Consider the following 26,839-nt stretch of genomic DNA (forward strand, 5'->3'; position numbering starts at 1 on the left):
GATTGCAGGCCCTGGCTTCTCACCCCATTGCCATTCCCAACACGCTGGCAGAGACGAGGTCTTATGTGCTACCTTCGGCCTTCAAAAAAGTCATTTTCGCTGTTTGGACAAGACAGGTAAAGCTTTAAGGTATGCCCCACCCAAACTTTGTATTGCTGTGCTGTGTATTCCATAATCTGGCTCTACACCAGGGAGTACCAATAGACCTACGTCCACATCTCCCCCAGAATCCCCCATGTCTCCCTGCATGAGCCCAGGAGACCTCGCTGAGTGACAGCCAGATTCGGCAAAAGACACTTTTTGCCTGATAGGCCTCATCTACCACTTCCCCTTGCAGGGGAGGGCCACCTGCAGCCTGTTAGCTGCTCCACTCCTCATTAGCCCTTTTCTTTCTCTCACTGCTTAGCTGTGTAGCTCACTCTGATGCATAAACCACGTATGGCTACTCTGGATTCATACTGACAAAGTACTGGTACACAGCACTTGAAATACATTTGTGAGAGTAAATCTTGCATGAAAGACATGTCACTGCCACCATGTATTCTGCCTGATAGTGACATTAAAAGAGGCATGTATGGCATTACACTTAGAGGTCTACCTAGCACAGTGTGGCCTGTGAGCCCTGACCAGCAGAGCACATTCTAGCACTCACATGTGGATGGCATGCTGTCATAAGTGTGTTGGCACCCCACATATTCCTCAACCCTAGAGAGCTACACCTATAAAAATGCTGTAAATCTCAAATAACAAGTTATGTGTTGCATAGGAGGTGGACCCTTGGCCAAGGTAGGGTTAACACTACCCGTAGAGGAGGCTCTACGGGTCCCAACCGTCGATAGGCAGAGCTGGCTGACTGACGGAGGCCGGCTGGAACTTCGCCAGTGCCAGCCCTCGTTCCCCGCAGATTGAGCCCTTGGGTGCCAGGGCCGGGTGCAGTTAGGTGAGCCTCCGTCCAAAGTCTTCTGGGAGATGAGGTCAGCCAGGGGCCAGCAACGTACGAGGAGGAGAGTCTGTACTGGATGGGGCAGAGACCAGGAGACCCGGGCACCAGAAGAAACGAAAGTCAGACAGGGAGCACCTGGGTAAAAGCAGGCCAAAGCCTGAATAGCCAAGTCCAGTGTTAAGACTTCAGAGGCATCGTGGAACAGGCAGGTGGCAGACAGAAGGCGATGGCAAGGCAAAGGTCAGGTCCGAGAGATGATAAAAAGCGTAGTGGGCAAGGCTAAGGTCAAGTCCAGGAGATGGAAAGCAGCATGGTCGGGCAAAGCAGACGTTGGTTCCAGGAGACAATCAGTGGTGTGGTCAGGCAAAGCAGAGGTCAATTCCAGGAGACAATCAGTATTTATTTTTATTTAAAAATTCTTCTATACCGTCATTAAGTTAATTTGCCATCACAAAGGTTTACAGAAAGGCACAAAAAGGAAAAACTATAATTGGTATAGATTACAAATTATACATGTGCCAACATAAAACAGTAACATTTTAATAAGAGAAACTATGTGTTTAATTAAGGCTTATATGCTGGTTGAGAAACTGTCAAGCGGTTCAAATCTAGCGTTGATATGCAATTGGAGATATTAAAGGAAAAAACTGATTACTTGGTGCATCCTTATCTTTCAACTGTTTTCCTCCTTCTCTTTGTCTTTATAAAAAGCTTGTTTAAAAAGCCAGGTTTTCAGACTAGTTTTAAATAGTTTCAAATTTCTCTGCAGCCTTATTTCGAGTGGCATAAAGTTCCATAGAACAGGTCCAGCCAGTGACAGTGCTCTCTCCCTTACCTGAGTGAGGCATGTTGATTTAACAGAAGGAATAGTTAGAAGAGCTTTATTAGCAGATCTCAGGTTTCTGTGTGATAGCAAATGTTGCTTACCTGTAACAGATGTTCTAACAGGACAGCAGGATGTTAGTCCTCACATTTGGGTGACATTATCAGGATGGAGCCCAATCACAGAAAACTTCTGTCAAAGTTTCCAGAACTTAGACTAGCCCCTACTAGGCATGCCCAGCATGGCACTAACCCTGCAGCCAGCAGGGGTCCCCCTTCAGTCTTATTTGAAAGCTACAGGCAGTGCCGAAAATAAAACAACAAAACATTACGAACCCAACCCCACGGGGCGGCGGGCGGGTTTCGTGAGGACTAACATCCTGCTGTCCCTGTGAGAACACCTGTTACAGGTAAGCAATGTTTGCTTTCTCACAGGACAAGCAGGATGGTAGTCCTCACATATGGGTGAGTACCGAGCTGAGGATGTCTGAACATGCACCAAATGTACCCAAAGGCGTGCAACAGGCACAACAACTGGGGTGAAATTTGGGAGAGGGCATCCTGAATCCCACCGGGCAGGCGGAAGGGTGTAGGTATGTCACGTTGTAAATAGATTGCGAAGGACAGACTGGCCGAAGATGGAATTTTGTCTTCCGGCTTTGTCCAAGCAATAGTGGGCTGCAAAGGTGTGGAGAGAACTCCAGGATGCAGCCCTGCAAATGTCAGGAAGCGGCACCGATTGTAGGTGTGCTACTGAAGTCGCCATGGCCCTCACAGAGTGTGCTTTAACATGGTCTTGAAATGGAATGCCCACTTGCTGATAGCAAAAGGATATGCAATCCGCCAACCAGGAGGAGAGTCTGCTTACCCACAGGCTTCCCTAAATTGTTAGGGTGGAAAGAGACGAACAATTGAGTGCTTTCCCTGTGGGCCGCTGTACGGCCTAGGTAAAACGCTAGAGCACGTTTACGGTCAAGAGTATGCAGAGCCTGTTCTGGGTTGGCATGGGGCCTGGGAAAAAAGGTAGGTAGTATGATGGATTGGTTTAGATGAAAATCCGAGATTACCTTAGGTAAGAATTTAGGGTGAGTGCGGAGTACCGCCCGGTCCTGCAGATGTTTAGTGTAAGGTGGATAGGTAACTAGAGCCTGCAATTCACTAACTCTGCGAGCTAAAGTGATTGCCAAAAGAAAAATCACTTTCCATGTGAGATCTCGAAGTTCACAAGAGTGAAGAGGCTTGAAAGGCGGTTTCATGAGCCGACCAAGAACCAGATTAAGGTCCCAAGAAGGGGCCGGAGGACGTAATGGAGGCTTGATGTGGAGCAAGCCTTTTAAAAAGCATGTTACAAGGGGTTGTACTGATAAAGGGACATCCCTGATACCTTTATGGAAGGTGGCTACCGCACTGACATGCATTCTGATGGAAAAGGTCTTTAGACCTAATTCTGAAAAATGCCAAAGATAGTCCAGAAACTTCGGGACTGGACAGGAAAAGGGGTCAAGGGATTGAGAAGAGCACCATGACGTGAACCTTTTCCATTTGTAAGAGTAAGATTTTCTCGTGGAAGGCTTTCGTGAAGCAATCAAGACATGGGAAACTGGATCTGAAAGGTTAAGTGGTTGAAGGATTAACCTTTCAACATCCATGCTATCAGGGACAAGGCTTGAAGACTGGGATGGCGTAGGCACCCGTCGTTTTGAGTGATCAGGAGCGGGTCCTTTCCCAAGGGAATGTGCCTGCGGATGGAGAGATCCTGAAATATTGGAAACCACGCTTGGCGTGGCCAGTGAGGTGCTATCAGGATCATGGTTCCCTTGTCCTGACGTAACTTCACGAGAGTCTTTGAGAGAAGAGGAAGTGGAGGGAATGCATAAAGCAGACCGGTTGCCCATGAGAGGGAGAATGCGTCTCTGGGCTGATAGTGTTCACTGCGAATGAGGGAGCAGTAGTTGTCCGCTTTGTGGTTCTGAGGGGATGCAAAGAGGTCTATCTGAGGATATCCCCATTGTTGAAAGATGGAGTTTGCTACCGAGGGGTTGAGAGACCACTCGTGCGGTTGAAAGACGTGACTCAGCTTGTCTGCCAGCACATTGTCCACTCCCGGCAAGTAGGTGGCCCTGAGGTACATCAAATGGAAGAGGGCTTTCGCACAAATCTTTGCAGCTTCCTGACACAGAAGGAAGGAGCCTGTGCCTCCCTCCTTGTTGATGTAACACATGGCCACCTGGTTGTCCATCTGAATTATGATAACCTGATTTGACAGGCGATCCTGAAACATCCTGAGAGCATATCTTATTGCTCGAAGCTCTAGGAAATGTATTTAGTGTTTGGCTTCCTCTGGAGACCAAGAGCCTTGTGTCTGCAAATCGGCTACGTGAGCTCCCCACCCGAGGTTGGAAGTGTCGGTGATGAGAATGATTTGAGGATTCGCAACCTGGAAGGGAAATCCCTGGAGGAGATTGGTCTGATTTTTCCACCAGGCAAGGGACAGACGGAGTGAGTCGGTGACATGGACAATGGTCGACAGAGGCTGAATAGCTTGAGTCCATTGAGACTTCAGAGTTCAGTGCATGAGCCTCATGGCCAAGCGGGCCATTGGTGTGACATGGACTGAGGATGCCATGTATCCCAGGAGGACGAGAAATTGGTGTGCAGTCGCAGAGTGTTGAGACTGCAGTTGGTGAGCAAGAGACACGAGAGTCGGTGCTCGTTGTCGAGGGAGGAAAGCCTTTGCCTGTAAGGTGTCCAAGTCTTCCCCAATGAATGATAAGTTTTCAGATGGGACTAAGTAGGATTTGTCATAATTGACGAGAAACCCTAATGAAATTAGAGTGTGTAAGTTTAGACTGAGGGACGACAGAGCAGCTTGCTGAATGGGAGCCCTGATTAACCAGTCATCCAGATAGGGGTAGACGTGAATACCTTGTTTCCTGAGGAATGCTGCAACGACTACGAGGCATTTTGTAAAGACTCGTGGAGCAGACGCTAGGTCGAATGGAAGCACTCGGTATTGATAGTGCTTGAGGCCTACTAGGAATCTCAGGTATTTGCGATGAGCTGGACTTATCGCAATGTAGGTGTATGCATCCTGGAGATCCAGAGAGCAGAGCCAGTCTCCTCTTTGTAGAAGAGGTAGAAGCGAGCCCAAGGTGACCATCTTGAACTTTTCTCGCTGGAGGTACTTGTTGAGGGCCCATAGATCTAGAATAGGACGGACGCCTCCCGATTTTTGGGGGATTATGAAGTTCCGGGAATAGAACCCTAGGCCTTGCTGAGAGCGTGGTTCTATTGCTCTTGACTGGAGAAGGAGGGAGACCTCTTGATCTAGAAGAATGGAGTGGTCGGACGTTCTCCACGTCTGCAGAGGTTGAGAGTCCGGTGGTAGGGCGAAAAATTTCAGATGGTAACCCTGAGCAATGAATGCCAATACCCATTGGTCAGATGTGATTGAATGCCACATGTTGTGCAAGTGGCACAGTCAACCTCCCACTGGTATGTGCGACAGAGGAATCTGGCTGCTGCTCTCCAAGTGGAAGTCAAAAACCTGAAGCAGGCCCCAGCTGGGGAGCTGCTTGTGGTTTTTGTTTTCGTGTTTGGCGAGACTGAGGTTTTTGATGAGGTCTCATAGCACGGGATCTGTCTGGTGGCGGGTAGGACTTTCTTGGACGGTAGAACGACTTCTTAGAGTCCTTTCTAAAAAGCTGCTTTGATGAGAAGTCGGAAGGCATCGAAGAGAGCTGTTTTAGGGTCTCATGAAGATCTTTTAATTTGGCCACCGTACGTTGGATCTGTTCACCGAACAGATTATCTCCAACACAAGGCAGGTTGGACAACCGGTCTTGTACTTCTGGGCGAAGATCAGAAGACTTGAGCCAGGCACACCGTCTCGCCGAAATAGCAGCTGCAGACACTCTGGTAGAGGTGTCAAAAATGTCATAAGATGTTCTGATCTCATGCTTGCCTGCCTCAAAACCTTTGCTTACAAGGGTTTGTAGTTGGTCTTGAAATTACTAAGGCAGGGAGTCTGATAAGTCCTGTATCTGCTTAAAGATGACCCTGTTATACTGGATCATATAAAGCTGATAGGCAGCAATTCGGGAGATGAGCATGGCCCCTTGGAAAATTGGCAACCAATGTTGTCTAGGAATTTTTGTTCCTTACCAGGAGGGGTAGATGAATGAGGTTTTGACCTTTTTGATCTTTTTTGTGCACACTCTACCATGACCGAGTGGTGATCAAGCTGTGACTTCTGAAAACCTGGGGCTGACTGTACTAAATAATTAGTGTCAGCTTTCCTGTGTACTGGAGCAATTGTACTCAAAAACTAACTGTGACAACTACATAAGTTATCATATATTTAATGATTCTATTAAGAACAAACTTTATTAAACTTTATTAAAGGTGATAAATCCCAATTATTTTTGTTTAAGAGACAAAGACCTCAGAACTGGCAAAAAAAGGTCTAATTGACCATGAATTTTGTAACCAGTAAGTTCAATCATAGGTCTGGAGTACGTCTCTTTTTTTCTTTTTTTATAAAAACGTATCTAATTCTTTTTGAGTGAACAGTTTTTCAATTCCCGTTGTATATAGACAATTGGTGTCATGTATTCTGTTACAACCAGTTGCAACAAACTATATCAATGTTGCATCATGCTCAGTAGCATAATGTGTTGGCTAATATCTCAGCAATCCAAAATTCTTAAATGCTGACTGCTGTCGACGGCGTGTTTTCTTCTCGCCGTTTATTGCCACACTAACGGCATATGTATTTTTTCGCCGTTTAGGACCACGATAACTTATGTCTACTAGAAGCCTATAAATTCAATACCTTTCTCTTCTAAAACCAGACTGATATATCTCGAATTTTGATAATTCTTTGCCCGACATCATAGTAAAGCACTTATCTTAAAACTTGTTATAATTTTCCTTCATGTTGAACAAGTTTGAGCTGCACATCACCGCCAACGTTAACATTTCGCCTAACGCTTCCTCAGGGCGGATTCTGTGAAATAATGCAGTTGACATAAAATTTGAAATTTTTAAGATGTCAGCTTACGTTCTTATATTACAATCATTTGAACTCACAAGGCTCTCTTAGTCTTTCAACATACGGGCTTCATAATGCCGGCAACCGCGGCTATGGTTATTTTATAGTACAGCCTAAGTGTGAAAAGTGACCAATCAGTTTGCTCGTCTGCGATGTGCTTCACGTATCTATGTGAAACTCTTATTCAACAAATGATTGACAACGTCTTTGACGTATATCACCTTCTTACGTGAAACTCTTATTTGAAAATAGTTGACCACTGACCGCAAGTTTTCAAGATATCATTCCTATATATATCTGTATATTATGAATAGAAAGCCAACTTCTCCAAAATGATTATGATGGAATTCTAACTACCGGATCAAGCTGTTCCATTCGATCTCACTATTAAGTCCTTCTGGTTCCTCGGAACCTAACTTGAAGATCCACTCTTGTTCTCTTAGATATAGCAATTTCTCTCGATTACCACCTCTGGAATCCAAGCTAATGTGATCATTCGCAAACCAACGTAATTCATGAACTTTATGATTTTCAGAAAGACAATGTTCCACAATCGGTGCTGAGATTCTTTTATTATTTAAGCAACTTTTATGTTCACTAATACGGGAACTCAAATTTCTGGTAGTTTGACCTATATTTATCTTCTAACATGGACAGATGATTATATAGATAACAAAATTGGTCTAACAGGTTGTAAAATGTCGCAGCTTGTATGTGTAACCAGTTCTGGTACAACTATATTCTTTTAATTCGACCGTTTGACTGCAAATTTTGCAGTGACCACACTTATAGTGGCCTCGCAAAACTTCTCCATCTAATGTCATGAAATTGGCCGCTTTGTCTTTCAAGGTGGAAGGACATAAAATTTCTTTTAGGTTTCTGCCTCTTGAGAAAGCAGCTCTAAATTCAAGATTTTCTAATCCCGGCACCATTTGATTTAAATGCCAATGTTTGCGCATACTTTGTGTTATCTTCTTTGACATTGATGAATATTTGGTTACATAAGTAACCATGTTGGCATCTTCTTGTTTAGACTGAGATGTTAATAATGCATCTCTATCGTAATAGAGAGCTCTCTTAAAACCGGTACTGATGCTTTTTTTAGGATATCCCCTAGTTTTTAAATCCTTACTTAATTGTGCCAATTGATTTTTGTACATGTTGGTATCTGAACAATTTCGCCTGTACCTTAAAAATTGGGAAAATGGTAGGCTCGTCTTCAATGGCACAGGATGTGCACTTTGATAATGCAACATGGTATTTCTGTCTGTACTTTTCTTGTAAACACTTGTAACTAAAGACCCACATTTTGTTTTTTCCAAAAAGAAATTTTCCAAAAATGATGAGTTAAGGTAAATTGAATTTTTTCATCACAGGTATTCACCCATTTGAAAAAGGAAATCAATTCAGACTCACTTCCACTCCAAAGAATGAAAATGTCGTCAATGTACCTCTTGTATAAGAACATTTTGGAAAAAAATGGTGAATGATGTATCCATTCTTTTTTCAAATTCGGCCATAAACAAATTGGCTAGCGAGGGAGCCATTGTGGCCCCCATTGCTGTACCAGAAATTTGTTGGTAATATCTCTGCTGAAAAATGAATCGGAGTGTTAATAGAAATTCACTGGGTACCCTATGTGGTCTTCTTCTTTCGTCCAAAAGGATCTTTATAATCGTTAATGCCTCATCCTGTGGTATAGAGGTATATAAAGATTTAATGTCAAGGGTAACCAACAATTTGTCCTCAATGTCATCTTTTATATCTTCAATGATTCTTAAAAAATGACTAGTGTTCTTAATGTAAGATGGAATCAAAGGAGCAAAGTCTTTTAAGAAACAGTCAACAATTCTTGACAATGGTTCCAAGAAAGAGTCATTTGAGGAAATAATGGGTCGTCCAGGAGGATTCTCAAGAGTCTTATGCACCTTGGGAAAGATGTATATAGTTGGTACTTTTGGATGTTTTGGATTTAAGAAATTATATTCTTTTGAAGTCAAGAATCCTATTTCCTTTGCCTGATCAGTATGTTTTTTTATGATTTTCAGTAATTCCTCTGTTGGATTTTTGGATAATTTACAGTAAACGGTCTTGTCTTCTATTTGTCGATTAATTTCATTGATGTAATCTTCTTTGTTCATTACAACGACAGAGCCACCTTTGTCTGCTGGCTTTATTATATATGTAGAATTATTTGACATGGAGTGAAGATTTAAACAGGATTTTTGGTCCAAATTGTCAATATACTTCTCATTTTTATCTTCCAATATCTGTACTTCTTTAAGAATTAATCGTTGAAAAGAGTCAATCAAGGGATGAATGGAACACATGGGCATCCAAGATGACAGATTGCTAATAATGCTGGCATATTTAATAGTTGTATCATTTTGAAAAACGTTTTATAATATTAATTTTCTAATGAAACGCTGTAGGTCAATTCGAAACTGGAATGCATTATGCCTTTCTGTCGGAACAAAAGAAAGTCCAAGGTTGAGAACCTTTTCTTCTTCTTGAGGGAGGGGGTTACTGGATAAATTAATTATTACTTTCTCTTCCTTCTGGTTGCCCCCCTGGATCTCATCCACATATTCGACTTCGATGTCTTCTGTTGTTCTTTCCATCCTGTTTTTCCTTTTTTTGAACTGTGTGTGTTGTTCCCTAAAAAATCATTGTTAACAGTTGTACATTCTGTTTCTTCCTCTTCTGATGAACTGCTTGAGGAAGTATTAAAAGCAACCTTTTTTTGTCCTTAGGCAACATCCAATTATATATACTTCCCCGCTTGTAATCTTGATCATCTCTAATTAATTTGGATAATTTATATTCTTTAAGATCCTTCTTAAAATTGTCAATGCTTTTTTGTAAATCAGACAAACTGGTTTCAAATTGTTCAGCTTCCATTTCAGCCTTGATTGCTACTAGTTGAGCATGGCCCCTTGGAAAATCGGCGACCAATGTTGTCTAGGAATTTTTGTTCCTTACCAGGAGGGGTAGACGAATGAGGTTTTGACCTTTTTGATCTCTTTTGTGCACACTCTACCACGACCGAGTGGTGATCAAGCAGTGACTTCTGAAAACCTGGGGCTGACTGTACTAAATAATTAGTGTCAGCTTTCCTGTGTACTGGAGCAATTGTTCCAGGATTTTCCCAGTTCTTTTTGAGGAGATCAAGAAGAACCTGCTGGACGGGAATAGAGATTATTACCTTGGGGGAATCCAGGAATTGGAGCAACTCCATCATCTGGTGCCTATCATCCTGTTCCGTCTGCAATTGAAAAGGAACCAATTCAGCCATTTCCTTCACAAAATTTATAAATGAGAGGTCCTCTGGAGGAGAACACTTTCTACTCTCAGTGGGTGAAGGTGGTGAAGGTAAATCATTGGTGTCTGATGAGGTATCATCTCCCCAGGTATCATAAGGATCAACACCCTTTCCTCTAGGAAGTAGAGGGAGACAGGGTGGTTGGATACCTGAAGGTCCTGGTTAGGCTCCGAAGGAATCGGAGGAATTATCGGAGGCACTGACAATGGCATCGAAGGCACCAGTATAGGCATCGAGGGCATCGATGGATGGCTCGGTGGTGCCGATGGACGTATCGGCATCGATGGATGGATCAGTGGCGAGGGATGAATAGGCATCGATGGCTGAGGCATAATTCCAGATGGAGGAATGCAGAACAGTGTTTCTCCTCCCGATGATGCTGTCAATGGGGAGGGCATTGGAGCCATTGGAGACACGGGAGCCATCGATGGAAAGGCGGCCATCAGGGCTTCCATCCTGGATAGGAGCAGTGCCAGCGCTGCCGGAATCAGGTCGATGATCAGATCCACAGTCGGTGCCGGTGTCGGTGCTGGAGGAACCTGAAGACGTTGCATCACCTTGTCGATGGCCTCCTGGACAATCCGGTCCAGTTCTTATCGGAGACCTGGAGCAAGTAGCCCCGGCTCCGGAACAGAAGAAGGAGGCAGAGGCATACCCGGAGGGACCACCATTAAAGGCGGGGTCGCAGCTCCCGATCCCCGATCGGGTAAGGGTCGCCTCGGAGACCCAGTCGCAGAAATGGTCAGTGCCTTTCCTGGTCGGGGCTTCTTCGACAGCGGCTTGGACGATGGCGAGGTTGATGATTTCACTCCGTCTATGGTCCAAGTCTTACGGTGCCGATGGCGATGTTTCTCCCTGCAATCCCCTCGATCCTGAGGGGGAGTAGAAGGTGTCGATGTCCGAGCAGTCGTCGATACCGGTTGGTCACCGATCGGTGGTCGATGTTGGCGTGAAGTCGACGGTGCCGGTTCCGATGACGTCAATACAATGGACGGAGTTGGGGTTTGAGCACGGAAGAGAAGTTCCATCTTCTCCATTCGGGCCTTGCGACCCTTCGGTGTCATTAGGGCACATTTGGTGCAGGTCAAGACATCGTGCTCGCGTCCTAAACACATTACACAGACTTTATGGAGGTCTGTGATAGACATGGTGCGGGTACAGTCCGGGCACCAACGAAAACCCGACGCCATGGCAAAAATTTAGCCACGGTATGGTCGACGACCAGTAGGCCGCGAAGGCCAAACTCGATGGTAATCGATGGGAAATGGGTAAAACCTTACCGGAGTACCGCGGACTTATAAAAGGTAGAGGAGGGATCCCTGTGGGGCAATTTAACTTTTAGTAATTCTTTGAGGAAAATTCCTGTCAGGAATCTCTTCAGAGCTCCTTTCCCGCGAGGCTACTGTGTGGAAAAAAGAAGACTGAAGGGGGACCCCTGCTGGCTGCAGGGTTAGTGCCATGCTGGGCATGCCCAGTAGGGGCCAGTCAAAATTCTGGAAACTTTGACAGAATTTTTCCGTGATTGGGCTCCATCCTGATGATGTCACCCATATGTGAGGACTACCATCCTGCTTGTCCTGTGAGAAACATGTACACGCAGTGCTGTGTTACGCCAGTCAGCCTTTTCATCATGTATTTGTTTATGAATTATACACAATGCTTTGTATTATATTCTTTCTTCAATTGGAAGCCAGTGTAGCTCAGCAAGTGTACCTGTGATGTGGCCTCTTTTCTTTTTGCCTGTCAAAATTCTAGCAGCGGAATTTTGCAATATTTGGAGTGGTCTAATGGTAACTTGGGGTAGCCCTAAAAGCAGAGAGTTACAGTAGTCTGTGCTAGTGAATATCATTGCCTGTAAGACTGTGCGAAAATTATTCAGCGTTAGCAGGGATTTCAGTCTTCTAAGGATGATTAGTTTAGCGTAACCTTCTTTTAATTTCTGTGAAATGTGTTGTTTCATGTCAAGCTCAGGGTCAATTATTACCCCTAGATTCCATACTTTTATTGCTAACTCTACAGTTTGATTGTTTTTGATTGTGATTGTAGTTTGTGTAGGGTGTATATTTTTTTGTTCTAGGTGTAAGAATTCAGTTTTATCAATGTTTATTACCAGCTCCATTTGGTTTAGGAGTTGTTTGATTATTTCAAGATACATATTGGCCAGTTTCATTGTTTCTTCAGTTGTGTTTACGATGGGTAACAGTAGTTGTATGTCATCTGCATATATGTAGTGTATTATTCCAAGTCCTGCGAGTAGGTGATATACTGGGAGGAGGTACATGTTAAAGAGTGTTGCCGACAGGGCTGACCCCTGTGGGACTCCTGCTTGTAGTTTAACTTTGAGAGTGCGTTTTTGATTTGTACTTGGAAAAATCTGTTGTTTAAGTATGACTCAAACCAGTTTATTGTTTTGTTATTGAGTCCTATTTCTTTTAGTCTATTGATTAGTATTTTGTGATTTACAGTTCAAATGCTGCAGAGAGATCCAATAAAATCAGAATGTAATGTGTTCCTGTATCAAAGCCTCTTAAGAGATTTGTCTGATAGAGCTAGTAATAATGTCTCGGTACTGTAGTGTTTACGGAAACCATGTTGTGCAGGATATAATATGTTATTACTTTCTAAGTAGTTTAATAGTTGTTTTTGAACTGTTTTTTCAATTAGTTTGGCTATTAGGAGTACGTTGGAGACTGGTCTATAGTTGCTCAGATTTAGGGGGTCAAGGTTCTTTTTCTTAATAATTGGTTTGATTATGGCTCCTTTCAGGATATCTGATATCTGATCCTTCATCTAGGGAAAGGCTGATGATCTTAGTTAATGTTGGAGCTACTGTGTTGGCTAGTTTTTTTAATTCCATTATGGGTATGGTGTCAACTGAGTGAGGAGCAGGGTTCAATTTTTTTATCATGTTCTCGACTTCAGTGTGTGATATCTCTTCAAACTTTGACCATATGTGTTACGATCCCCCCTGTTGCTGCGCTACAGGTGGTATCTCACCTTACACTGGAGGCCACTTTGAAGCCAGAGCCTCGCCTGTGTTCCATCCAGGATTTGCTCCAGGGCCTGGGAGGCCTAGCTGTTCCTGAGGCCTGCCTGTGGCTTGCTTGGCTGTTTGGACTTCCTGCTTCGGCCACGCCCTTCTCCCTAGGGGCTGGCCCGCAGCTCTCCACCTCACTTATAGGGCCAGCGAGGGGCGGTCCAGGTAAACTCCTCCCAGGGAGTTGCCCACATCAGCTGTATAAAAGGACTTTCTCTTCAGTTCCAGTTTGCCTTTGGATTGGGTTCTACAGTTGCCTGTAACCTCTCCCGATCCAGGTCCTCCGTGGTCGGCCTTGCTTCGATGGCTCCCTGTCCTGTCTATGAAGTTGCCTTGATGTCTGCTCCCGATGTTGCCTGATGTCTGTTCCTGATCCAGTGCCTGATCCAGTTCCCGACTTTCCTTCCTGCTTTAGGCTGCCAGGAGTGCAGCAAAACCCGCTTTAGGCTGCCAGGAGTGAAGCAAATCCTGCTTTAGGCTGCCAGGAGTGCAGCAACCTACCCTGCCTTGACTGCCATGAGTGCAGTAACCCACCGCTTCCTCTTCCCTGCACGTGTCCGCTCCTGCGTTTGTAGGACAGGGTGGTCCGTGACCAGTCCAGCCGTGCTGGCTGTGTAGGGCGCCTTGAGAGACAGTGCCTGTATCCTGCTTCAGCCCTGCCTTGATGTCTTGTTTCAGCCCTGTCTTGGATGTCTGCTTCAGCCCCCGTCTGATGTCTTCAGTTCTAAGGACTCTGTCTGCCCTCGCCTCTGTCCGGCCTGCCGCCCTATGCCGTACCCAGCGGCAGGTCCGAAAGGGCTGGGAACAGTCGGAGGGACCGTTCATCAATCAACTTCCCAGTGTTGGTTGCTATGGGCGTGCAGGTCCGGCTGAGGGTCAGACTTCGCTCCTTATCCCCTGCTTCTGTTCCTACCTGTCTCACCATGCCTGCACCGGCTCACCTCCCACGGTGTGGCTTGGGGCTCCTCCTTGAGTCTTGCTGTGGCCCAAGGGCTCACTACCTGCTATGGAGGCGACCGCGCTCCGCGCGTGCTCGTAACAATATGTTGACGTCCCTTTTGGGCATTTTAATCTCGTTTGGTTGTGTTAGGGATTTGTTTTCTTACGTTTTCAATTTTATCTTTAAAGAATTGAGCTACTTCATTACATTGATTCTCTTGTAAGTTCTGATGATTGTTTGTATTGTCGAAGGTGAGGTTTTTTACTATGTTAAATAGAGTTTTAGCATTATTTGCAAACTTTTCTATTTTTGAGCTGAAGAATTTCTTTTTGGTATCTAAAATTACTTTTTTATAGTAAGCCAGTTGTTTTCTGTATTTTGTTAAATTATCAGTTGTTTTGGGGGTTTTTTCCATTCTTTTTCTTTCTAAGTATCCGTTTCACTTCTTTGATTTGCTCGTTATACCATGGATTTTTCTATTTTGGTTCCTTAATGTGGACCTTTTTTGGGGGTTTATTTCGTTTACCATAGTCGTGGTTCTGTTTATCCAATCGGATGTTGCAGTGCGGCTATTTGTGTAATTGACGTGTGTTAGTTCTTCATGTAATTTGTCTTTTAGAATATATGTGTTAAAGGGTAGCGTGGTCGGGCAAAGCAGAGGTTCATTCCAGGAGTCAGTTTGTACATCAAAGGAACAAACATGGGACACACGAACAAATGAAGTAACAGGACCAGGATCAGGAACACCGAAGGACAGGAACCAGGAACATGGAGGTAGTCACCGGGGAGAGCAAGGAAATACAAGTCCAGCATGGAGACCTGTTGCAAAGGCAACTAAACAGAGACTGGGTCTGGCCTTATATACCGGAGCCCAGTGACATCATCACTTGGGGCAGCGTGATAGGTTCCTGCCACAGCCCTTTTAAAAGAACAAGAGCTGTGCGCGCACGTGCCTAAGGAGGGGCGCGGCGTGGGATGGCGGCATCTCTCCACGGACCACGCGGGGAGGCCCGCCGCGGAGCACTGGAGTCAGTCGTGGAGAGAGGGGCAGCAGGGATGGCCCGAGGTCAGAGGCGGCGGCCCACCACCGCGAGGGAAGTGGAGCCAGACGCTGAAGTAGGTAGAAGAGGGTAAGAGGGCCCGGCCATGGTCCTACCGCGGCCAGCACACTCAATAGTATGCAGGTGAAGTTATACCCCTGTAGCAGGTGCGCTTATAGTAATAAAGGCATGGCCAGATCGACATCACACCAGTGCCTCAGCAGTTAAAGAGCCAATGTACACTAAGATTCATAAAGGCATACCAATTAGCAGCATATGTACATCTAGTCCTCATCTTACTGGCATGCCTGCAGGAATAAAGAGTGTTGGTATTGCTTCAATAAAATGTAGGGAAATGAGATTAAATGGCAGCATGTACATACTTCAAAAGCAGAACAGGATTTAGGTATCCACAAAAACAGGAGCTAGGTGCCAACAATACTGCACACATCACACAGATGTCACATAACACATTCCATTACAGCCTTGCTGAAAACAAATGTACTGCCTGGGACAGTTTTGAGTATGTGCACAGCTCTTTCCAAGGAAGCATTCCTCTGTCGTTCCATGCACTCCTACACCCATGCACCCTACATGTTACAATTCTACCCTCACGGGTAGCCTCTAACCTCCCTTTTGCCTTGGACACTCCTCGCCTGCCACGGTGCTTGCTGGAGCTCCTCTGTGGCTGTGTCCTGGCCGAAGGGTACACGAAATCCCAGAGGTGGGACCGCCTCCAGTGGTCCCACAACACTACTACACAAAGCTAAACTATTTAGAAATATTTATGTGGAAAAGGTGAGGGCCTTGCCTGTCTTGATGTCATATAGGTGGCGTTGCCTTCTCGGGGACCAAAGGGGAGGATGCACATCCAGCTCAGTGAAGACAGGATTGGAAATCTGATACTGTCCTGCCTTCACTTGTAATTTCCTCTCACCTCTGACATGTCCCTGTGACGTTATATTGTATAATCATTCTTACCACAGTCATATTTATCCTCATCAAATGTTCACATCATACAGGCCAAGGGTTTATGTGTGTGTAAACCTCCTCCCTTTAACTGTCCTGTCACACATAGCCTCACTCTGATTGGGAGATGTCAGGTTGCTGCAAGGTCATAGTGTGTTATGTGTCACCGATAGTCATGTGGTGCGCAGAATGCACATATTTATGTACCCAGAACACATCCACATTCTTCACCTTTAATCTATACCTACTGTGTGTTACACTACAGCCGTGATCTCTGAGCCCCATTAAAGCACATTGGCTGAGCACTCCTCTCCAAAGTACTTTGCATATGGTATGCATACTTTGCATACTTTGCATTACTGCACAGATTTCCATGCTTTCATGGTTGCATGCCGTTGGTGATGTACATGTGTGTGATGACATCTGTGGACTGCTGAACAGCTGCAATGCTCTAGCCTCAGCAGTAAGTGTTGTAACAAATGTCTACTGTTAGTTGTGAACAGGTCAGGTGTGTTCCTACACAGTCCATGTAGTCCTCTGTGTATTGCATTCTGTGTTTTCCAAGTCTGCTGAGCTGAACTGCTTATGACCTGCCTCCATAATAAACTCCACACAATGCAGAATGTATAGGCCTACTGCTCCCACAGATGTCATGTGCTTGCCATGATAGGCAATGGCCTTTATGTGTTGCTAGCTTGACTGACACACATTTTGTGCCATCTAAGCCCTTCAGGGCCCTGTCAGAAAGTTGCACTAAGTAGGGGTGATATATGTCTCTGACAGAAGATTTTCCTGTGGGCAGCTATAGATAACATATGGGTAGGAAGGACTTACACAGCCTCATTAGCAGTTTCTATAAGCTGACAAATACCTCTATGTTGTTTTATGCCAAACATTGCAGGAACATATGTAGGGGTATGAATTGGAGTATGAAGCCATACTGATAACACAAGTGAGTGCTTTACTCAGTGACTGATGTGCTGTGTGTGGTTTGCTCTGTGGGTATGTGTGGGTGCTGTGGCATTTGGAGGTTGCTCCCTTGGCCCTGCAATCCAATACCCCTTAGCTGGCAGTGAGTTTCCCTAAAGTGATCACAGACAGATTTGGCACAGCATTGATCAACAATTTCCCCTCTGAAGGTGTGCCTCTGACAGGCAAGAATATGGACAGCAGTACTGACCCCTTGTACTGCTCATTTTCCCCAAGTAAACTCACAGTTTATCTGTAGTGTTCTCAGAGGGGCAGTGGTGTGCAGGTGGGCACGGTGATACATCCAGTATATTGTACAACTTGAATGTTATACTTAACATTTGGCTATTGTTCTGAGCGAGAACTCCACCCCACACTGATGTTTTAGCACCAACTAATTGGAGTAGGCCGAACAGTGCTGTTATTATGGGGTGTGCTGCCTACCCATACCTAGCACTGGCCCAGAGGCTTGGAAATTAATGGAGGGAGGTAGTGCTGGTTAAGAAACTGGCCAGTGAATGTGGGAATGCTGTGATGCATGGAACAGGCAGTGTAAAGGACTAGGTAATGCTATGCCTAGAGGGCTGATTCAGATGAGTGCGTAGTATCATGCTGCTTTACAGGCTGCATGTACTGAGAAACCTGGTACATGGGTTTCTGTGTCTGTGGGGGTGTGGTTGTTGTTGCTTTGCTTGCCATGTGCCACATGTGTTGTGGAACTCCTATTACATAGTCCCTTTTTGCTCTCACTGTTCTTGTTTGGCAACTCTCTGTTGCTCATATCATGCACAGGTGACAAAGAGGTTGCCATACAAGCCCCCATTTTTTAATACTCAGTCTGCTGTGTAGATGGTAGAATGGTAGGCCTACCATCTTTCGCCCATATGAAGGACAGTACCTTATGAGTGCAAACGCTGATGAGCTCCACCTATATCTGTCTTCAAAGGGAGGGGGCACCATTTCCTAAACACTCTACAAGCTTAACTTCTACAGTATCCAAGCATTGACTTCTACTACGCTGTGTACTTGGTGACTCTTGGAACACAGTGTCAGCTGCTGTGTGCCAAGTAGGGAGGAAGAATGAGTGAGTAGTGTGTGGTACACGATCTGCACAGGTGCATAGCACAGGACGTAGAGGGGTGCTGCTGGTGCTGTGGACCAGGCAGACGTCCACAGACTGATGGTGTCGGTGCTGCTGGTGCTGTTGTAGATGGTGGTGGTGCCGTTGATGGTGGGGCTGTTGGTGCTGGTGCTGACGATGCTGCTGGTGTGTGAGGGCACAAGATGGGCATCGGTGGTGTAGTGTCCTCCACCTGGCCTGGAGATGGTAGATCTACATGCAGGCATGGACTGCTGGATCATGATTAATGCTTATCTCAAAAAAAACCCTTCAACTGATCCTTCGTCCTTCAAACATATCTCCACCATTCGAAATTGCTTTATTTGATTCGCCAAAACTACAGATCTGCCTCGTTTACTGTCCTCCAGGAGCTCTCGAAAAAAATTGCTCCCCACTAATTGAATATACCATGAATAACATATCTCTCAACAAACCCATCATCATCCTTGGTGACTTTAACATACACTTCAACTTACCCAACCACTCAAAAACCTGCCAAACTATCATCGATGCACTATCAACACTAAACCTAAAGCAAATAATCCAATCTCCAACTCATAAAGCAGGTCACACCATCGACCTCATCTTTATCAACACTGAAGTCTGGCAATCAAATACTACTCAAATCATAGAGATACCTTGGTCTGACCACCACCTAATCCAAGCCAACTTATCTATCAACTTCAACCTTAAAGCACCTCAAATCATTCCAAACAAAATATCTTACCGTCCTCCGTTCAACACTGAACTTCTACAAAAAACTCTTCAAGCCGAATTAATCAACATAAATCTATCTAACTCCAAGGATGCAACAACATCATGGCTAAATATCACGAAACTAGGAGCAGACAGCATCAATCCCATTATTAAAAAAGACAAAACAACAATCCAAACACAACAACCAGTGGTATAATGATAACATCAGAACTGCCAAACGTATACTCAGGAAAAAAGAAAGAGAATGGAGAAAAAACAAAAATACAATCACACTAAATATTTATCGGAGCCACTTAGCACAATATAAAAATATCATCAACAATACAAAGAAGGAATTCTTCACCAACAAAATCTCCAAATTTCATCATAACCCCAGAATGTTATTCTCAATAGTTCAGAAACTTACTAAAACCACCCAAGATTCTACGTGTACCAAACATTGAAGCGATGACTTTGCTGTCTTCTTCAACAACAAAATATCTCATCTAATCCAAACCAACATAACCAAAAACATCAAACTGAACACTAAGATAACCTCATCATAGTCAAATTTTGATACTGCCTCCACTCTCGAAATTCAATCTATTATAAATAAAATGAACCCTGCCAGCCATCCAATAGACAACATCCCTATAACAACCCTCAAAACAATTGAACCCACCATATCTAAAACTGAAGTTGTGTAGGAGCTTGTGTAGAAAGCTTCTGTGATTATTTACTGCCTGTGTTTTAACTTCTTTCTAGTCTGTTTCATTTTGTGTAGAAGCTTGTGTAGAAAGCTTCTGTTGATTATTTCCTGTCTGCAAAGCTATCAGCTTTTAAACTGGGAAAATCTCTCTAGTTTGGGGTTAGCTGGCACAACTAAAAAACTGGGGCATAAAGACTGTTTTTTTTAAAAAAAGAATTGACCAAAAGGCAAAGACAACTGTCCAGTAGTGCCCTGCTTTACCCAGCTTGTCCCAGGCTAAACTGTTTGACTCCCTCCCACCCTACCCCTCTACCCACCCACCCCTGGGGCTTGTTTCTAATAAAGACTGCCTAGATTACCATTGGCAGCAAGATAAATTAGTACATTGGTTACAGTCAAGGAAATAAAGCCACAAATTACCAAGATGAGGACTATCCAATGTAACTGCTGTGGAGCCTTTATTCTGAGGGAAAGCATCTGGAAACTTAGAGCTTGCCCAATTTGTGCACAACTCTCATCCTTGAAAATGGAGCTGACTGTGATTAAAGATCAATTAGCTTCAATTAAAAGAATTACACCCACATTGCATTACTCAGAAAATAATTCCCCAATACCACAAACAAACCAGGAGTCAAGAAAAGGAGATCCATTAGGCTCAGGTAGGACCCACAGTCACCCATTCTTGACAGAAGAGCAGCCATCAGGTATACCGCCCCACTCAAACAGGTCATCAGGAAATTCTTTAAAAACCAGGAATACAGTTGGCTCTGGTAGAATTAGACCTGTGATGAGGAGACACACAATGTACCAAATGCAAAAAGAACAACAAGCCTTCTCTAAAATAAAAACTGAAGAAGTTCTTGAGAAAAGCATTGCAGTATTACCAGAAAAGAGAGAGAAAACACAATGCATGCAGTATTTAAAGATCCATAAGCAAAAAAAAAATCTAATTGAGATGGAAAACTCTGTCAACAGTGGCACTACCGCAAAAAGAAATAGTGAAGTGAATAACAAATCTCAACAAATATCTCACAAGGAGTCCAGGAAATGCAATAACCGTAAAGAGAGTACCTGGAAGGCTATGACCACAAATGCTCATAGTTTGGGAAATAAAATCCCAGATCTGCAGGCCCTAATGGCTGAGGCAGAATTGGACATTGTTGCTATCACAGAAACATGGTTCACAGAATCTCATGAATGGGATACAACAATACCAGGCTACAACTTGTTAAGGAAGGACAGAGAGGATAGAAAAGGGGGAGGTGTGGCTCTTTATGTCAGAAACAACATCCAAGCAACTGAGCTACAAGGAAGTTGGGGTATTGAAGAAGCTCTATGGGTCGACCTAAAAAACGATGACGGAGCATCCATTTATATTGGAGTGGTTTACAGGCCTCCAAACCAAAAGGAAGAGCTGGACAGAGATCTGGTTAAAGACATCCATAAGATAGGTAAGAAGGGAGAAGTGGTGATCGTGGGTGACTTTAATATGCCAGATGTAGACTGGAAAATCCCATCTGCAGAAACTAAAAATAGTAGAGCGATAGTGGATGCCATGCAAGTATCTTTGTTCAAACAAATGGTGTTGGAACCCACGAGAGAAGGAGCTATACTCGACTTAGTGCTCACTAATGCAGATAATGTCTCAGATGTCCAGGTGGGCGCCCACCTCAGCAGCAGTGATCATCAAACGGTATGGTTTAATATCACTAAAATAATAGGGAAAAGAACCACAAAGACCCGAGTTTTACAGTTCAAAAACACAGACTTTGAGGAAATGGGGAACTACCTGGAGGAAGAACTTAAAGGATGGGAGAACGAGAGAGATGTGGATCAGCAGTGGACCAATCTAAAAGGAGCAATCACCAAGGCAACTGCTCTATATGTTAGAAATGTAAAGAAAAGCAAAAGAAAACTGAAACCTATCTGGTTCTCAATGGAGGTGGCTGACAAAATTAAAGCTAAAAGAACAGCATTCAAGAAATATAAAGGATCCCAAAGGGAGGAGCACAAAGAAGAATATTTGTATCAACTGAGGGAGACAAAGAAATTAATCAAGTTGGCAAAGAGCCAAGCGGAAGAGAGGATTGCCAAGGAGATAAAAAATGGTGACAAAACATTTTTCAGATACATCAGCGAAAAGAGAAAGGTCCAAAGTGGTATAGTGAAATTGAAAGGTGGTAATGATCAATGTGTAGAGAGAGACGAAGAAATGGCAGAAATATTAAACAAATACTTCAGCTCTGTGTTCACTAAAGAAGACCCTGGAGAAGGACCATCTCTAAACAACAAGAAACTGGAGGGAAGGGGAATAGATGAAAATCCTTTTACAGTAGAAAATGTGTGGGAAGAACTAAAGAACCTGAAAGTGGACAAAGCCATGGGGCCTGATGGGATTCATCCAAGGATATTGAGGGAGCTCAGAGATGTTCTGGCGGGTCCGCTGTGTGACCTGTTCAATAGATCCCTAGAAACGGGAGTGGTGCCGAGTGATTGGAGAAGAGCGGTGGTGGTCCCGCTTCACAAGAGTGGGAACAGGGAAGAGGCAGGCAACTACAGACCGGTTAGCCTCACTTCGGTGGTGGGAAAAGTAATGGAATCACTGCTGAAAGAGAGAATAGTCAACTATCTACAGTCTGGAGAATTGATGGACCAGAGGCAGCATGGATTCACCAGGGGAAGATCCTGTCAGACAAATTTGATTGACTTTTTTGACTGGGTAACCAAGGAATTGGATCAAGGAAGAGCACTAGATGTCATCTACTTGGATTTCAGCAAAGCTTTTGATACGGTTCCGCACAGGAGACTGGTGAATAAAACGAGAAGCTTGGGAGTGAGTGCCGATGTGGTGACCTGGATTGCAAATTGGTTGACGGACAGAAAACAATGTGTGATGGTAAATGGAGCCTTCTCTGAAGAGAGAGCGGTTTTAAGTGGTGTGCCGCAAGGATCGGTGTTGGGACCGGTCCTGTTCAATATCTTTGTGAGCGACATTGCAGACGGGATAGAAGGTAAGGTTTGTCTTTTTGCGGATGACACTAAGATCTGCAACAGAGTGGACACGCCGGAAGGAGTGGAGAGAATGAGACGGGATCTAAGGAAACTGGAAGAGTGGTCGAAGATATGGCAGCTGAGATTCAATGCCAAGAAGTGCAAAGTCATGCATATGGGGAGTGGAAATCTGAATGAACTGTACTCGATGGGGGGGGAAAGGCTGATGAGCACGGAGCAGGAGAGGGACCTTGGGGTGATAGTGTCTAATGATGTGAAAACAGCGAAACAATGCGACAAGGCGATAGCAAAAGCCAGAAGAATGCTGGGCTGCATAGAGAGAGGAATATCGAGTAAGAAAAGGGAAGTGATTATTCCCTTGTACAGGTCCTTGGTGAGGCCTCACCTGGAGTACTGTGTTCAGTTCTGGAGACCGTATCTACAAAAAGACAAAGACAAGATGGAAGCGGTACAGAGAAGGGCGACCAGGAAGGTGGAGGATCTTCATAGGATGACGTACGAGGAGAGATTGAAGAATCTAAATATGTACACCCTGGAGGAGAGGAGGAGCAGAGGTGATATGATACAGACTTTCAGATACTTGAAAGGTTTTAATGATCCAAAAACAACGACAAACCTCTTCCGTAGGAAAATAATCAGCAGAACCAGGGGTCACGATTTGAGGCTCCAGGGAGGAAGATTCAGAACCAATGTCAGGAAGTATTTCTTCACGGAGAGGGTGGTGGATGCCTGGAATGCCCTTCCGGAGGAAGTGGTGAAGACCAGAACTGTGAAAGACTTCAAAGGGGCGTGGGATAAACACTGCGGATCCATAAAGTCAAGAGGCCGCCAATGAAGAGTGGGTGACTCGCCAGAATGATGGCTATTGACACAATACCCTTACTAAATAAACATACACATGCTTACTGTGACTCCTACATCGCTCTAAGCTTCAACAGCAAGAGGTAATGGAAAAAAGGATTTGCACTCATAAAGAGGGGAGTAGCTGGCTTGTTACGGCGGTTACTACCCCAAACCAAATATGCCTGATACTTCACTTTCAATGCATATACAGCATAGCTCTCTGCTTCAATGACAGGGGAGAAGAATAACTGATACTTCACACATCCAGCAGAGCTCTCTGCTACAACGGCAAAGGAGAAGAAAAAGGGTTCGCACTCAAAACGCGGGGAGTAGCTGGCTTGTTACGGCAGTTACTACCCCAAACCAAATGTGCCTGATACTTCACTTTCCATGCATATCCAGCATGGTTCTCTCCTGCATCGGCATGGGAGAAAGACTGATACATCACGCATTTCCAGCATAGCTCTCTGCTTCAAGGGCAGGGGGAAAAAAAAACAAAAAAAAAAAACTGATGCTTCACGCATATCCTGCATAGCTTCAACGACAGGGGTGAAGAAAAAAAAGGATTCGCAATCACAAAGCGAGGAGTAGCTGGCTTGTTACGGCGGTTACTACCCCAACCAAATGTGCCTGATACTTCACTTTCAATGCATATCCAGCATGGCTCTCTGCTTCTACAGCAGGGGAGAAGGAAAAAAAAAAAAAAAAAAAAAAAAAAAACCAACAAGAGCTGTACAACATAGTCTAGGTAAAACAAATAAGCATGGGTGTAGCTTGCTTATCGCGGCGGTTACTGCCCCTACTACCCCTAACTAATCAAGCTAGATATTTCACTTGCATGCAGCTCCATCACTGCTCTCTACATTAATGGTGGGGGTGGAAGGGGAATAGAACAAGGAGCTAAGAGTAACAGATAAGAATGAGAGAAAAAATGTGTGAGGCTTGCTGGGCAGACTGGATGGGCCATTCGGTCTTCTTCTGCCGTCATTTCTATGTTTCTATGTTTCTATGTTTCTATCACCAAAATCGTCAATTTATCCCCGACTGAAGGTAATTACCCCAAATGCCTCAAATCTGCAGTTATCAAACCTATTCTAAAAAAGAACAACTTAGATCCTGAAATCCTCGCTATCACCCCATCTCAAACCTATCGTTCATAGCCAAAACCATTGAAAAAGTCGTACACACCCAACTTGACGGCTATCTTGAAACAAACAACATCCTACCTCCAACTCAATATGGATTCAGAAAAAACCTAAACACAGAATCTCTCCTCTCACTAAAAGACATAATACTAAGAGGCTTCGACAAAGGTGAAAAATACCTACTCATCCTCCTTGACCTCTCAGCTGCTTTCGACACAGTAAACCACAATATACTGTTAGAACGACTGACTCAAATCGGCTTAACTGACACCACCCTACAATGGTTCTCTTCCTATTTATCTGACAGAACCTACCAAGTTTTAATCAATAACAACCCATCCAAAAAGATCAACCTCAACACTGGAGTTCCCCAGGGATCAACTTATCCGCCACCCTATTTAACATATATCTTCTCCCCATCTGCCAATACAGGAACATCGGTATATAAAAACTAAAACTAAATAAATAAATAAATATATTACCAAAAGATAATGGAATCACCCACTTCCTCTACGCCGACGACATTCAACTTCTAATTCCCATCCAAAATTCGATCGAAGACACCTACAAGAAAATCTCGACTCTACTTATCTCAATTAAACATCTCCTAAATTCTCTGAAGCTCATAATCAACATAGACAAAACTGAAATAATACTCATGGACAAAAAACCCAATCCAACTCTGCCACCCCTGCCTTTACTTGACAAACAAATGAACTCTATACTCCTCACCACCCACACCAGGAACCTTGGAATTATCATCGATAAAGAACTTTCATTTAAGAACCACATATCAAATAAAACTAAAGAAGGATATCACAGACTTCTAACCCTAAGACATTTAAAACCATTTATTAACACTTATGATTTCAGAACGGTCTTACAACTACTCATTTTCTCCACCTTCGACTACTGCAACTCCTTACTAATTGGAATACCTTATTCAAACCGCTCCAGATTCTGCAGAACTCAGCAGCCAGAGTTCTGAGAGGAACAAAAAGAAATGAACACATAACGCCCATATTGATCTCATTTCATTGGCTCCCAATTAAAGCACGCATCCAACACAAATCAATGACCACCATTCATAAAATTCTAAACAATGATCATCAAGGACTAAATGGCTTAAACATAACCCCCCAGAATCTTCAAAGAAACCTAAGTTCAAACAACTCAGGATGCTTAAACATCCCCGCCATCAGAGATGCGCATCTAACAACAACAAGAGAAAGAGCCTTTTCCATTGCCTCCACTAAATTTTGGAACTCCCTACCTAAAGATATGAGAACCCAACCCAACCTCAAAACGTTCAAAAAAGACCTAAAAACACTGCTGTTTCGCAAATTCTATACTGACCTTCATACTTCTGAACATCCTAACTCCCAATCGAACTTTCATCCAAAAACCTCAAAATAACTTCTCTCCAACCAGAACAAATAATCCCTCCTCCTCCCACATAATGATACTTTCTGGACTTGAAATGTTTAACCTCTGTTTAATATGCACATTGTTATACTTTTTCCACAATTATTAAGAGAGTTACAATTTAAATTTTGTAAACCGTTATGATGGCTTTACCGAATCACGGTATATACAACTCAACAAATAAATAAATAAATAAATAAATGCGGCTCTGAAGGGTGCCAGTCCAGATTGCCTTCCTCCATGAATGTGGACAGAGTGAGGGATTCCTGAAGTGACTTGTTGAGGTCAGCTGTTATACAAACAGCAATGGCTATGAATCTTGTGGCTGCTGCTGCTCCTCCTCCTCCTCTTCGCTCCACTGCATCTCGGCATCCATCAGTAAGGTCCTCTCTAGTACAGTGAGTGGCCGCCTGCTCCTGGGGGCATCTCAGCTGGTTCCTGGGGCATCCCAGCTGGTCCCCGGGCTTCCCAGCTGGGCCCAGGGACTTTCTGGCTGGGCCCTGGGAATTCCTGGCTGGGCCCTGGCTGTTCCTGGTTGGGACCGGCAGCTTGGCACTCAAGAGCTGTGGAAACAAAAGAGAAGAAACAAAAAAGAAGACATAAGTACATATGCCAGCAAGTATCCTTTTTTTTTGGCATGAGAAGAGCATTTAGCTTCTTTGCATAGTGACCATCTTATGCCAAATGATGTGTGCACCCCTTGCAGCCTGCCCATTTACAGGTGAGGTAAACTTACCGGCTGCAGCTCGCATTGTGTCCAGCTGCTCAGCCATGCCCTCGAGCACATCCGGCTC

General features: G+C 44.2%; 1 protein-coding gene across 1 annotated transcript in view; it reads right to left on the reverse strand.

Annotated features, from left to right (window-relative positions):
- DNAH6 (dynein axonemal heavy chain 6) overlaps window positions 1–26,839 on the reverse strand; it is a 3,261,518-nt gene that overhangs the window by 2,499,910 nt on the left and 734,769 nt on the right.

The sequence above is a fragment of the Rhinatrema bivittatum genome, chromosome 1 (assembly GCF_901001135.1).
Source record: "Rhinatrema bivittatum chromosome 1, aRhiBiv1.1, whole genome shotgun sequence".
Lineage (NCBI taxonomy): Eukaryota > Metazoa > Chordata > Amphibia > Gymnophiona > Rhinatrematidae > Rhinatrema > Rhinatrema bivittatum.